This window comes from Elaeis guineensis, chromosome 3, assembly GCF_000442705.2.
Source record: "Elaeis guineensis isolate ETL-2024a chromosome 3, EG11, whole genome shotgun sequence".
Classification (NCBI taxonomy): domain Eukaryota; kingdom Viridiplantae; phylum Streptophyta; class Magnoliopsida; order Arecales; family Arecaceae; genus Elaeis; species Elaeis guineensis.
Genome location: NC_025995.2, coordinates 80,519,929 through 80,534,909, shown reverse-complemented (window position 1 = coordinate 80,534,909; position 14,981 = coordinate 80,519,929).

Here is a 14,981-nt window from a genome sequence, read left to right as displayed (position 1 = left end):
CTCTTGGACAGCGAAAGCCTTCTCCATCTCCATTATCCAGTTATCAGCCTCCAAAGGTTCAGTAGTCCACTTGAAAGCTGGAGGAGCAAGCTTTTTAAATTCTGAAATATTGTTCCGTTGTACTGGTTGCTCTCCATGTTGTGGTGGTGGATGCTGATGTTGTTGTGTATCTCGTTGTATCTGCTGTTGTTCAAACATTTGCTGCTGTATTTGTTGTTGCGCTTGTACCATCATGATTAGGGTCTGCATTAACTGAGCCATATCTGGTTCTTGATGTGCTCTCGAAACACTTCCATTAGGATCTACGACTCCCTCCTCCTGAGGGGTGCCACTGGTCAGATGGGGAGTGCTACCATCCTGTGGTTGTGATGTCTCTCTTGCAATTTCTTGAGTAGTTCTTGTCATTCTACGGGGAGGCATGGCTTATTAGATTCATTTATCTATTTGTTAGGATGGGTTTATTATGATGCTCATATTCTAACATCTCAATATTCCTAATGTTTACCCACCTATACTCATACTGTGTCAAATTCTATGTGTCATAATTTATCCACTTATGCTCTGATACCATATTAATTTTCACGCCCCCGACCCGAGATTGTGAATCGAGGGTCGCGGCAACCGCCGCATACTCATGAAGAAATCTCTCCATAAGCATGCAAGGCATCTCATCACGATATCAATGCATCGCAGCAGAATAAATTCAAATAATTATTATTCAACTGTAATTCAAGTAATTAAATCAAATGTCTTACATCCAATAAATTTTTTGCTAAAAAAATAAAAACAATAGATCTAAGTTTAATGAAGTTGAAAATGCTAATTCTCGCCTCTAAAAGCTCTGTCCCAATATTTCTTCCCACGCTCAAAATTAATTATCTGAATCTGAAAAAAATAGAAAGAAAGGTAATGATCTAAACAGCCTAGTAAGTAACAAGTATCTCTACCAGATATTTCAGATATTATATAATTTTCAAGAATAATACTGCAATAAACATAAAAATATATTTCATGCTGATTTAATGCAAATCCAATAATTTCAAATATTCACATATAATATATTCATAAATCCGATTCGATTCAAAAACACTCGTAACTCAACAGCCTTGACTATGACCAACGTTTAACCCCCATTGGCGGGGTCCACAGAATACCAGCGCACAACCCCCACTGGCAGGGTCCAGAAATACCAGCGCACAACCCCACTAGCAGGGTCCACAAATACCAGCGCACAACCCCCACTGGCAGGGTCCACAAAGTACCAACGTATAATCCCCATTGGCGGGGCCCACTGAAACATAGTTAGGCTGAGAGCATAAATCCGATCTATATCAAATACTTAGTACCACAATATATATCATAATCTTTCACTAAACATGTGCATAAATCGATATACCATAACATTTCAAAAGCACTTTTCTTTCAAAACATAATTTCATAAATCATGCATAATTTTAGAGAATAATTATTTATTTTCAGAATAAATATGGAATATCTTGAGAAGATGATTCATTACTTACCTTTCACGGAGCACTGAACGAATAGATCGACTAACTTCTAGGAGATTCTTCCGTGCCTATTATCCAAAATTATATTTTTACATTAATTTAATTCAAAATTAAATCTAACAAATCTCAAAATTAAAATCTCGCTTAAAATCAGACTCGTCTCTAAACTCGATCAGAATCATCAGATGAAGCCTTCCCCTATGCTAATTCTAGAAGGATAATTTTAGAGAGAGAAATCCATCAAGAGAGAGAGAAACAAGCTAGAGAGAGAAAATTCTAGAGAGAGAAAGTCCAATTCCAGAGAGAGAAAGTCAGGGTTCAGACTGAGAGGGGAGAGAGAGAGAAACTCTCTCTCTCATCAATTTCAATTTTTTTATTTATTTATTTATTTACTTACTTATTTGTTCATATATATATATATATAAATATATATATATATATATATTTTATTATTATTATTATTATTATTATTTTCTTTTCTTTTCTTTTCTTTTCTTTTTCTTCTTTTCTTTTTCTTCTTTTTCTTCTTTTTTTTTTCTTTCCTTTTCTTTTTTCTCTTTTTCCTTCTTTTTCTTTCTTTTCTTCTTCTTCTTTTTCTTCTTTTCTTGGTTCTTCCCGTGCCGAACAGGGGACGGTGGGGGTTCTCCAGCCTTGACCAGCCGTTCGGGCCATGGCCGCCACGGTGGAGGCCGACGGTCGACGGGCCCATTCCCCCGGTCACGGAGGGGCGGGGCCGGCGATCGATTTCGATCGCCGGTGCCAGAAAAATCCACGGGAAAGAGACCAAAACAGAGGTCTCTTTCCCCGACCGAAAATTGGGACTCTCGTCGCCGACAGCGCGCACAATGCATGGGGAGGAAGGAGAAGAAAGAGGGGAGGAAGAGGGAAACTTACCTCAGCCTCCAGAGACCTCGCCGGCGAGCAATACGGCGAGAAATCAGACGGTGTCCGCGGCTCTAATTCGAGGAAATCGGAGAGGAAAAGAGGGGGAGGAGGCCAATGATCAGTCTCAAGAGGGAGGGGGTATTCTTATAGAGGACCCTAGGACTCCGAGGGGTCCTAGGAGTCCTGATTTCTTGGGTTTCGCCGGAGAAGAAGACTCCTATCGGGAGTCTTCTTCCCGGTTTGCTCTATTTTTTTTTTTTTTTTCATTTTGGTGGGCTGAGATTGGGCTTGGGCTTGGGCTAGATTTTGGGCTATCACAATAAGTATGGAGGATGTATATTATGCAAGGTGTAGAAGTTGGATGTAAGAATGCAAGAGGATACAGAAATTTAAAAGGAGAGCAAGTAAGCACAACACAAACAAGAAGATTTATAGTGGTTCGTGCCAACCTTGCACCTACATCCACTCTCCAAGCTCCTACTTGGGAATTCAAATCTACTAAACTGTATTCAACCTGAATACACTCGTCGGAACCTCCGACTCTAGCTATCCCAAGCTAGAACACTTATTTCTCGGGTATAAACCAATCTAATACAATCCGATTCAAGGTTTGGATCAACCTTTTCACGTTTTGGAACCATTCTCAAAATAAAAATAATAACTCAAAAGAAGTATTACAGTTAATTGCACAGAAATACAGATGAAGCTCCTTTAATGAGCCAATAAAGCTTTAAATATACTTTACACAATTAGAAGAAAGCTCTTTCTGATTTTTTCAAGGTGGTTGGAGACTTGAATAGCTCTTGAGGAGTTGATGAACTTGAATTAAAAGCTTCTTGAACTCTTTAAGTGGGCTCTTGCTTAGGGTTGAAAAAAATGCTTGAAGAACCTTTTTCAAATCTCTTCCTTATTTTTTGATTCCCTCCTTTAAGTCTCTTTATATAACTTCAAATAATGATGGAGAGTAATCTGGCTGAAATAGAACCGTTAGAGCACATTAAATGAGTATTAAATACAATCGAAATGGGTTAAAAACTAGCTGTTGCAGAAATTTTCATCATAGGGGTCGACTCATGCTCATGGGTCGACTCATGGGGTCGACCTTTGTGGAAAAGAGCAGAAAATGATTGTTCTATAAATTTGGCTGCAAAGCAGCAGAGGTCGACTCATAGGGTCGACTCATGCCAAGGGGTCGACCCATGGGGTCGACTCACAAAGTGTGCCAGCCAAAATTTTCACGTGTCGTTCAGTCCTTTTAGCCATGAGTCGACTCATGGGGTCGACTCAAAAAAAAATCTAATTTTCTTACACAATACACTTTCAAAAATGTTGAAATTATCTCCAATAGATTGCACATATTTTGTTCTTGCTCTTGAGGCTTCCGAATCAGGTCTTTGATAAAATTATGATTTTGCTCTGAAATGCAATAAGTCTTTTTTCAAGTCAAAATCATTAGAAACCCCCTCAAATACTTTGTAATCATTAAAATCAATTCAAGGAGCAACAGTTATGAGTGAGCCAATCAGCTCCTCCAATGTAAGATTATTTAAATCCTTCACCTCTTGAATGGCAGTCACCTTTGGCTTCCAATTCTTTGACAAAGATCTAAAAATTTTGTACACAACATCACATTAGTATAGTCTCTTTCAAGATTTTTTAAACCATTCAAAATATCAGTGAATCTTGTAAATATTTCAATGATTATTTCTTATGGTTCCATTTTAAATAGTTTATATTTGTGTATCAACATATTTATCTTTGTTTCTTTGACTTGATTAGTACCCTCATGGATGACTTCAAGTCTATCCTAAATCTCTTTGGTGGATAAACATGTTGATATCTTATTGAATTTATTTACATCCAAAGTATAGTATAGAACATTCATTGCTTGGGCATTAAGTTAAGCTAGTCTCTTGTCATATTGGAGATGGAACTCTATCAATAGTGATTTTAGATGTGAATGGGCCATCAACTATGACATTCCATATGTCATAATCTTATGCTTGGATAAAAATTTTAATTCTTATTTTTCAATAGGTGTAGTTTATCCCATTGAAGAGCAAAGGTCTATTGGTTGATTGTCCCTCAACCAATAAAGTTTCAATTGGGTTTGCCATTTAATCTTTAGCTCTATAATCGTTAGGTTAACAACTAATATTAGAGCACATGCTCTGATATCACTTTTTGCTCAAGAATGGCTACCCAAGAGGAGGGGTGAATTAGGTGTTTTAAAAATTTAAGCAATATTTATGCAAATAAGTACTTAATGAGATAAGTAAACTATATGCAATAAGTAAAAATGATAATTAAACAAGTACACAATCACAAACTCAAAGTTTTATAGTGGTTCGACATCAAACTCGGTACCTACGTCCACTCCTTAAGTAAATCATTTGGAAAGTCAACTATAATTCACTATAAGAATTATAGTCTGATTATTTTTCTTGAAATCACAATTCAATCCAGTTGATTTTATCCTAGGCTCATCAATCACAATCATACAATAATTATTTTATATGGGCTAACAATCAATCTCGATTGGTTTTACACTTGGCTTACCAATCAAACCACATATAATGTCTAACTCTAGACTTGGACCAACCCAAGTTTCTCACCTTAAAAAACTTGAAAATAAATACAATAACAATAAAATTTAAAAGAGAAAGAAATGCTCAATAAAGCTCGAAGAAGAAGTTGGAGTTGCTTTGCTTGTTGGCTTGGCTTCTTCTCTTTGAATACTTGAGAGATGTAAATGTAGATCTTCAATGATGATTTCTTGACTTCTTTCAGCTTGACTATGGTGGAAGAATAACAAAAGATTAGTAGGACACTCTTTCTTTTCACTATTCAGCTCAAAAATAGAAAAGCTCTTCACTAGGGTTCCAAAAGATATTTTTCAATGCTTCAAAGATTTTTTTATATAATACTAATATTTTCTACTACTTAAAATCATCTAGAGATCCTTTGCAAAGTGTTTGATCTGTTGGAGATACAAAAATAGCCGTTGTAGGGTGTATAGGATAAAAAGCTACTTTTTTCAAAAACTAGCCATTACAAGTCATTAGGTCGGCTCAGTTTTCTCTGAGTCAGTTTAGTTCTTCACTGGGTCGACTCAATCTTAAACTGGATTAGCTAAGTTTCAACAAACTGAAAATCAGACCTTCTATCTTTTGATGCATTCTCAGACTTGGTCGGCTAACTTTGTATCTGAGTCGGTTAGGTTGCTCATTGAGTCGGCTCAGTTAAAAACTAGGTCGGCTCAATCCCCTGAGTCCTAAAATTCTACTTTCTATACTTTCTATTTTCTATTTCTTCTCAGACTAGATCAGCTCAATTTCTGACTGAGTCGGCTCAATCTGCATGCCAAGAGTTGTTTATCAGCTTTTCTTCTTCATTTTTTTTTCTAGACTAGATTTGCCTTGTTTACTTGATTTTATTTCTCATCAAAATTTTTTAAAGTGTATCTAGTTTGGAGAGCTTTCATAAATAATTTGATTGGTGGTTCTCCATTTTGATTTATCAAAAAATACTTGAGGTAAATAAGTAAATTAAATTCAAAGCTACACATCCTTGAGAACCATGTCAGTAATCTAACAATTTATACTCAAATGCTTTTATTATCATCAAAATCAATCTTGAAATCAATAAAATCTATGTTCATGATGTATTTAATTAAGAATTAAGACTTGAAATTAAAAGATCTAAAATTATGAATTTAAGATTCAAATTTTAGTTGCATAAAATATGTGGTTAAGGGTATGGATAGCTCAATTAGGTCTAGTTTGAGTGATTGATCAAATCGAATCAAATATTGATTAGAATTAGGTCAAATATGCTCATGACCAACCCAATTAGTTATAGTTTGGTTGGATCGATTAATAGCCACATATTATTGATCAACTTAAGATCTAATTTGGCTCAATAGATTGAGCTCGGGTAAATAGGCTAACCTGATGATCTAATCAACAAATTTAGTGTCTAATATAAGTACATAAATGGTAGTTATTTAATTGATTTCATTGTCTGATCTGATCAATTCGTTGGTATCTAAGGAAAGCAAAAGGGGGACCCTCATACATCTTAACTTACCTAATCATTTTGAAAGATTATGTTTTGTATTAAGTTACTTGTTGACTCAAGTTAGCCCATGCTATTTGGTTAGTCATAACTGTTATGACTAATTAGGGAAGAGACTTGAACCTAAATCTTCTCAATTAAATATTAAGTCTAGTGATTTTTCACCATTATAAAGATGCGAGTGCCTTTCTGATATTGATTGTTCTTGATTGGTCATAGTGGTTCGATTGCATCGAGAAGGTACAACCACTCTATGACATTGAATGCCCCGAGATAGAGATAGAGATAGAGTTGGGCCCAATAATTGTTAGGTGAGAGATCCAATGACGGCTTTGCATCTGCTAGTGTACGATGGGTCTGACTTAAATAAAAAATATACCACTAACTATTAGATGAGGTCACAGGATTTAGAGATCGACCTGCTGCATCTTCCTTAGTGAAGCAATAGATAAGGTGTTGTCCACTCATAGATCTATATATTATCAATAACTATTAGGTGAGGTACATGTGGATCAGTGATAGCACAATATCCACTAAAAATTGATGAGTATAGATTTTTGTTTCTCCACCTGAGGAGTGTGGGAGACTCATAGAAATAGTAAAAGCCTTGTTTGTTTATTAAAGTCCCTATAACAAATATTTACAAGTACAAACATTTAATTAAAAATTATTTTCTTTCTATAGTTGATTAACCATGTTGAGTTCAAATCCTCCGGCCCAAATCTTTGACACTAATAGGTTAACTAAATTAAACTACAAAGATTGGCTCAAAAACTTAAGATTAGATCTCAATTCTGAGAAGCTGATTCATGTCCTTAACCCGAATGTGCCTTATAAAGGCATATTTGATTTGCTCGTAATTGAAACTAATCTAACAGTTTCCTTATTTTCTAGTTGGGTTCTAAATTCTGGTTCAAGTATATACTTGTGTACTTCTATGCTGGGTCTAGAGGAAGTTAGAAGGCTGAGAAAAGGTGAAGTTACTCTTCAAGTTGGTAATAGGACAAGAGTTACTACTGTAGCCGTCGGGATCTACTCTTTGCGATTACCATCAAAATTTAGTTTAATTTATAAGATTGTTATTATGTATCTATAGCCAGTAAAAATTTGATTTTTGTATCTATACTAACATAGAATAATTATAATTTTTAGTTTAATAAAGACTTATGTATGATTTATTTTTAAAATAAATATGTTGCACGTGCTTATTTGATAGACAGTCTTTATCATTTGCATGTAGATGTAAGTGTTAACGTTAACGAGCAAATTATGAGTACTGTAGGGTCTAGAGACTTTGAGATAGGATTAGCCAAAAGTATCTATAACACCTTAGGCTAGGCCATATTGGAGATGATAGACTTAACAAATTGGAGAAAGATAATCTTATCGGGCCATTGACTTTCGAGTCAGATCCAGTTTGTGAGTCTTGTCTTCAAGGAAAGATAGCTAAGCTACTCTTTGTAGGATAAAGAGAAAGGATACTGATATATTAGCCTTGGTGCACACTGACGTGTGCGGTCCATTAGATGTATAGGTCAGGGGTGGCTATATATACTTCATAACCTTTATTGATGATTACTCATGGTATGAGTTTGTGTATTTGATGCACCATAAGTCTAAGGCTTTTGAAAAGTTTTAAGAGTTCAGTCACGAAGTAGAAAAATAAACTGGTAAACCCATAAAGATTCTTCGATCAAATCGAGGAGGTGAATGCCTTAGTAAAAATTTTGAAATTTATCTTAAGGATAATGACATAGTCTCACAGTGGACACTTCTAGGGATGCCTCAGCCCAACGAGGTATTCGAAAGAAGAATCGGATCCTATTGAATATAGTCTGGTCTATGATGAGCTTCATAGATCTTTCAATATATTTTTGAGGACATGCGTTGTTTTTTGCTATTCACCTTTTAAATAGAGTTTCCTCTAAATCTGTTTCTACCACACTATGCGAGTTATGATATGGTAAGAAGTCGAGTCTTGGTTATCTCAAGATTTGGAGATATCTGACCCATGTCAAGCGACAACAAGTGGACAAATTAGAGGCTAGGTCACTTAGGACTCATTTTATAGGGTATCCTTAGGAATCCATGAGGTACTATTTCTATCTTTTAGAGGATCATAATGTGAATATGAGCCATCATGCCATCTTTTTGAAAAAAAAAATTATCCAAGATGGAGATAGTGGGAGGAAGATTGACCTCGAAGAAAAAAATTTTTGAAGAGCATCGAATCCAAGAGCCTAAACCCATTAGTGAGCCAGTTGATGTGGCACCTCTTCTACCTCATAGATCAAGTAGGATCTTCCGTTCTCCTGAAAGGTACTTAGGTATTCTTACAAAAGATCTAGAGAATCTTTGTGGGAGATAAGGACATTAGAAATGATCCCAAGACCTCTGAAGAAACGATGTTAGATATAGACTCTAAGAAATGGATGAAAGTGATGAAGTAAGAAATCGACTCCATATATTCCAACCAGATTTGGACTTCAGTAGATCCACCTGAGAGTATTGTACTCATTGGGTGTAAATAGATCTATAAAAGAAAAATTAGATTGCATGGTCAGATAAAGACCTATAAGTAAGGCTAGTAGTAAAAGGGTATAGTCAATGTGAAGGCATTAACTATCAAGAAATCTTTTCGTCAGTGACCATGCTGAAATCCATCAGGACTCTGCTTGCTATTACAGCTTACTACAATTATAAAATCTGATAAATAGATGTAAAAACTATCTTCCGAAATAGATATCTTGAGGAAGATATCTATATGGAGCAGTTTATAGATTTTATATCCAATAATAGTGATCATAAAATCTGCAAGCTACAAAGATCTATTTATAGACTTAAGCAAGCATCTCAGAGTTAGAATATCTGCTTTAATGATGTAATCAAATTATTTGATTTCATCAGAAATGAGGAAGAACCTTGTGTGTATAAAAAGATTAATAGGAGCGCTATCACGTTCCTCATATTATACATGGATAACATCCTCCTAATTGAAAATGATATTCTCATGCTGACTCGATCAAAGTATAGTTGTCAAAGAAATTCTTCATGAAAAACCTAAGAGAAGCTTCCTACATTCTTGGTATAAAGGTTTATAGAGATAGATCTAGAGAATAATAGGACTTTCACAGAAAATATACATAAAAGATGTGCTGAAGAAGTTCAGCATAAAAAACTCTAAGAGGAATCTTTTACCCCTTAGGCATGGCATTTATCATTTTATAAAGATGAGTCCTAACACACTTGAGGGGATCCTACGCATGAGCAAGATCTCTTATGTTTCGATAATAAGGAACCTCATGTATGTCATACTATGTACTCAACCTGATATAGCACTTACCGTGAGTGTCACGAGCAGATATCAGTCAAATCTAAATAAAAAATATTGGATTACAGTAAAGAATATCCTTAAATACTTGAGAAGGACTAAGGATTTGTTCTTGATTTTTGATAAAGGATCAGAGCTGAAAGTGGAAGGATACATCGATTCAGACTTCATGTCTGATGTCGATGATAGAAAGTCGACATCGAGATGTATTTTTTTATATAATGGTGGATCGATTAGTTGAAAAAGTTTCAAACAACTGATCATTGCAGATTCGACCACAGAAGCTGAATACATCACCGCCTCTGAAGCTGCTAAGGAAGTATACTAGTTCAAGAAGTTCATTGCGGAGCTGGGTGTGATGCCATCGGATACCATTGCATTACACTGCGATAATAATGGTGGCATAGCACTCGCTAAGGAGCTCAAGTCTTATCAAAAGTTCAAGCATATAAAGCAATGATTTCACATCATACGCAACTACCTCGAGAAGAAATTTGTCGAGGTATAGAGAGTCAACTCTACGCAAAATATAATGGATCCACTGACAAAGCCTCTTACCCAACAGAAAATCGAAGCTCAGCTTGAGAAAATGGGTCTTAGGTATATAACCAATTAGTTTTAGATCAAGTGGAAGTTTGTTGGATGTGTGCCCTAAAAGTCAATTATTGGCTGACACATTATATAATTTTAAGATTTATTCTTGTACTTATAAAACTTATTATTAATAAAAAAAAATTATTTTCAATCATATTTATATGTCCATGATTTGTACTAGAAATTAACAAAGATAATTTTGTATATTCTCAAGATGTTGAAAATTTGAGATATACATTATTAATGGTTAGTTTCTAAATATTTTTGATTGTAAGATCGTCACAGAAGACAATGATCAATCCATTTAAGATTAATGCATGGATCACCTTCTTTTCAGACAGATGAGTCTCGAGTCTGTGGTGTAAGGATATTAGAGTGAGAGTATAGATAATTGTTAGAGAATAACTTACACTAAGCATGACCAATATAAAAAATTACTTGGATATCTACTCACTCATCAGTGGTCTTCTCGATGCTGTAGTGGTATGGGTGATCCTTTGACCTGCGGTATCGTCGGCTATTTACGGTGAGGCTATCGAGTTTAACTATATATTCTCTTAATCCTTAGCCATTTGGATCTTTATTGTGTATGTTGGCTACAGTAGGTTCAGGTTCATTGTTCGAGTAGGATGCACCTAGATAAAATCTATCGATCTTGATAGAAAAAGAGTAGTCCTATGTGATTAGCAAGATTGAGTTCAAAAAATTTTTGATCGAAACAAGTGTAAATACTAAAAAAAAAAATTTATGAAATTTATAAATAAACTCGAGTTAAGCCAATCTGGCATATGATAGATGATAGGATTTGACGAGTTCTCCATAACCTCCATCTAGTTGGGACTGACGATAGAATGACTGAATCACACGATAAGTGCACCTAGAAGTTCAAAATTTTTTATTCTATTGAGTTTCTACTATATACTGCTAGGCATCACTGATGGATTATAAAAATTCACTAGGATTATTTTTGGATCAACGATCCTTGTTGGATTGAGCTGGAATTGTTCTGATTCATCGAAAGGAGTTTCGATGATACTATGATGGAGATCATGGTATGTTTCATTACTAGATAGAATAGAATCTGAGGGATCACACACAAAAGGAGTTTGACCCAATCAATAGCTTGGATCGAATTTGAATTATCAATTTGATTGAAGGTTTGAATTTAAAAACTACTAATTTGTAAGTGTTACAGATTCAGTAACTGCTAATTGTTAACATAGAAACTTAATTATAAATATTATAATTTAATTGAGACTGATTAAATTATGGATCAAATCTTAATTAATTTAAATCAAATTTAACTTAATTAGATTTAATTTAATTTAATGCTAATTGAGTTTAATTATCTAAATCAGATTTAAATTTCCATCCTAATTGGATCCGGCTTGACAGTCTTTCGAATTTGATTCAATTTGAGCTCAATTTGAAATAAATTTGGATCCTATTTGAGTCAAATTGACCCTGACCCTTTGAGCTCAGGTTTCCTGAGCTTCTCTCCCCAATTGGCTAACCAGAAAGAGGAGGGGTGGTGATTTTTCTCGTTGCTTCTCTTGGGCATGCGTATGGGAGGATAGAAATGAGGCGCCACCTCATTTCTTGGTTAGTTTGAATTTCTATCAAGATAGGGATAAGGCTAACTGATTTTAAACTAATTCTAATCTGATTGGAATCAGTTATTGACATGAAATTAACCTCCTCTTGGGTGACAATTACAAAAGGGGGTTGGTTTTGACATGAGAAAACCAAAATTAATCCTCTCACTACTATGTAGATAGGGTGAGTCAGGATCGTATCTGCAGGGATCTTAGTTGATTATTTTAAAAATATAAAAAAAAATAATAGATTATAAGAAACTAAGAAAGAAGCATGAAAATTATAATAAAATTACTTTTCATTAATCAAATAAAGAAGCATACATAAAAAAAAAAATAAAATTATGATACAAGACAACTAAACCAAGTTGATCTTCTTACTGCGCCTAATAGTGGATGTGTCTCCTTGAATCTTTTGTCTTTCTCCATAGGCAGGATAGCTGGAAGGCTTGGTCTAGGAACTTCAAAGAAGAAAGATTGATGGAAGTGAGTATGTAGAAGAGAAAGGGTAGTGGCACTAGGATTAGGAGCTCTCCTAGATTTGATGGGATGTGAAAAAAAGATCTGTGGAGGAATATGATGTCATGCTAGGGTTATTACCTCCCCTAGACTTATAGAGAAGAGAAAGAGGGAGAGACAAAGAGAGAAGCTTGAAGAAACTTAGGATTGGGTTGATTGAAGAAGATGGAAGCCTTGAGGTTCTATTTATAGAGTGGGAAGGCTAGAATTTCATAAAAAGAGACGTGGGAGCGTGAATAAGGATCCTTGGATCTTCATATTGATTCTCCTCTGTTGATCTTTAAGTCGTGTTCACACTGAAATGGAGTTGGTTGTCTGGTTCACTCAAGTCTGATCCAATTTGAGTCTAATTTAAGTCATATGAACCCAAACTTCCAATTACCTACAAAATAGACTAGAGAGCATCAAATTTTAATAAAATAATATCAATTATTATAATATTTAGTACCTCTAGCAACTTAAATTAAGTATTCATCACACCCCCAACTTGAACTTTTACTCGTCCTCGAGTAAAATAGATACATTAGCATTGTGCACCAAATTATTCTTGAATCGAAAGTTATCCTAGATATTCCTAACTGTAGTGGATATCCGGTTAGACCATTAATAAGGTACTTCATTGGATTATCAATTCGACCTAATTAATGGTTGAGTATTAGCCATAAAAATTTTTAAAGATCTTCTTTCATCAACTTTCTACTCTACTCTTTAAGTCCTCTAACTTGATGTGAGTAGGGTTTATTGTCTTCTTACAATTTAGTCTCCTTATTATTTCTCTTTTTTTTTTTGAAAAAATATTTACATGTACAGTCAGTGTAATGTCCTAACCCCTTAAACTTTCTAATTGACTCTTGTAGCGAGCTTTAGGCCAATGACTCTCAAACTAGTTGGCTAAATTAGGTGTAAAACACCCCTCAAGCTTACTGACTCGAGTCAAAAAGGCTACGAGTTAAAACTAACTATACAAGAGATTTCTTCATATTCTCACTTTTTAATGTGAACAACAATGCTTACTTAGACGAAGGGGCCCGGTTACTTAGTGAGAAATGCTAATAATCTCTCTTTTTTTATTTTATTTCTTTTTTATAATAACAATTTTTTTTACATACCTCGACCTTTCCATCCATACCCCCATAAAGTAGATTCTTCATTGAGATGGTGGGAAGAGGGTTTTAGAATCACTCCAAAATTTAGTCTGATCTAAATTCTCTCATTAATTGAGCTCCTTAATAATTTCTTCCTTAATATCTCTAAAATTATCTAGACCGTTAATCACTCATTGATTAGGATATCTAGTTAACTTCAAATCGAGATAAAATTCAGATACATAAAATTAATTATTTTTGTCCATACTTGAGGACTTAATTAAATTAGTTATTCTCCTCTCAATTTAATTTTCATTATCCCCAATGAAAGAAGAGAATCATAATAAAGCTAAAATAGAATGTAACAAGGAAGGACACCACTTGAGTTCGATGTGCATAATCTTGATTGAGAGATCCTTCATTACTGGGCATGGTGTATTCTTGACTCCATTGATCGTGGTGCTCCCCCCCAACTTGGATAATTTCTTTCTCAAAAATTCTTATAAAATAAAAAAAAACTGGATAATTAAAAAATAAAATATTGAGTTACCTCCCAACAAGCGCTAAGTTTAAGGTCTTCAGCCAGACCAAGTCAAAGTTCCATTGTAGACTAGATCCTGCAATTCAATTGAGTCAACTTGCTCGCTATCTCTGATTTCATCCACATAATATTTCAATCGTTGGCCATTTACTTTGAAGGTGTTTCTCTATTTAGGATCTTTGATTTCAATTGCTCTATGAGGGAACACCTAAGTTACGATATATGGTCCATCCTAACATGAATGGAATTTTTCAGAGAATAGTCGTAATCTCAAATTATAAAGTCACACTTTTTGATTAAGTTCAAATATTTTTCATGAAATGTATTTATCATGATAAGCCTTAGTTTGACCCTTATAAATTTATGAACTCTCGTATGCTTCATTGCGTAGCTTTTCTAATTGTTCAATTGTAGTCTCTTATTACTATTCATATTTTTCATGTCAAAATTGAATTGCTTTGTAGCCCAAAATGCACGGTGTTCTAGCTCTACCAATAGATGATAGACTTTTCTAAAAATGAGCCAGTAAGGAGATATTCCTATCAAGATCCTGTATGCAGTACGGTAGGCCCATAATGCATGTCTAATCATCCAGACCAATCTTTTCGATCAGACCTAACTGTCTTCTCAAGAATTCATTTGATCTCCCTATTGAAGACTTTCACTTGGCCACTAGTTTGCGGGTGATATGGTGTGACAACTTTGTGAGTGATTCCATACTTCTTCATTAAACTTTTAAAGTGTCTATTCATGAAGTGTGCACCTCCGTCACTAATAATGGCCTTTGGGTAACTAAATCGACTTAAGATGTTCTGTTGGATGAATTTGATTATGACTTTGTGATCA